Below are 1,467 nucleotides of genomic sequence, written 5' to 3'. Positions count from 1 at the left end.
ATAGCATATCCCTAATTTATTGAGCACACAACCTTCTTTTCACCAAGCACACTAAACACGAGTATATCTTGGGGTGGAGGGGGAGCTTTTCAGCTAAGGCAGTTGTTCATTGGACAGGACTTCATGGAACAATGCAGGTCATTTAGGATCCATGGTTCCTGCACAGAAAATGCTAACAGCACTCCCCAGTCATTGAGACAACCAAAACTGCCCCCTTCCACGCACACACACATAATCCAGATGCCACCGCATTTGGATCCAGTAGGCTAGAGGAACACAAACTGGTTTTGCTTTCTTGTGAACTGGCCATCTGGAATCCTCTAGGAAGGAAGCTAATGTAATGCCTTGTGTCCCTAGAACTCCTTAAAAAGTTTGAAAAGTGGTTACATGAATTTATACATAGGTGAAAATTCACTGAGCTGTACACCTGAGTTCTGTGTATTTTAGTACATCTGTGTTACTCCTCAGTTTTTGAAAAATTGACTAGGTGATCATCACTGATATATGAGTTTTGTGAGAAACGACTCAGAACATGACGTACACGTGGAAACGTAATTTCTCCATCCCTATAGTCAAGTGACCTTGAAATACGGTGGTGGTATTTTTCTCCATGTTGAAAAAATTTGAATTAGATATCATTTCAGAATACTGCCTGGTAAGAATTTTGGATCTGTAGGTAAATAAAGGGGAAAACAAACAAAAAAATATTAGAGTCAGTTATATTCCTGTCAGAGCTCAAGCACAGTATTTTGCTATTTAATTAAACAATTGGTATTATTAATGGTGTTAGTTTATGCAACATAATTATTAACACTGACATTTTTCCAATAACATCAATTTGCTTATAATAAAAATCTACACTTCTTTGATCTTCTGTAGGGAGGATGAATTACCACTCCAAGCAATTCTTTTGTCTTGTCACTTCAGTGACATGAAACAGAATTTGAATGGATCTGGCCATAATGTACAATATTTCCTTTGTTTTCAGAGCGAAAAGCCATTAGCAGTTATTTCAGGATTAACATGTTTCTGACACTTGTAAATTGATTTATGGTATTAGCCAAGCATGTCAGTGAAAAAAAGCCTTACCATTTTCTTTGTGTTTATCCTTTCCCAGTTTCAAGGTGTTGAGTGATTCAGATCACACTTTAGTCTTACCAAAGTTTCTCCCCATAAGACCTAATTCTTGAATCAGGGGAATAGTTTGCCGTAGCTTGACAAGCACGGAAAAAGGAGTTTCATAAAGGGACACTTGAGGTCACAGGGAAGTGAGGGTGACATCCACCCCATCATGAAAATGTCAAATAGCCTTATATAAGACGCTTGCTGTTGCAGCTCACTGATTCTTAAGCCCTTATTGTGTGAAAAGAAAATAAAATTTAAATAATTCTATGTTGTGGCACTGTCCCAGACTATTACACAAATCCAGTGAGTTATTTTTAAAACCACAATTTGGACGCCAGTGTC

This window comes from Lipotes vexillifer, unplaced genomic scaffold (genome assembly GCF_000442215.2).
Source record: "Lipotes vexillifer unplaced genomic scaffold, Lipotes_vexillifer_v1.1 scaffold601, whole genome shotgun sequence".
NCBI lineage: Eukaryota > Metazoa > Chordata > Mammalia > Artiodactyla > Lipotidae > Lipotes > Lipotes vexillifer.
The sequence above is the reverse complement of the archived record's forward strand: the minus strand, read 5'-3'. Positions refer to the sequence as shown.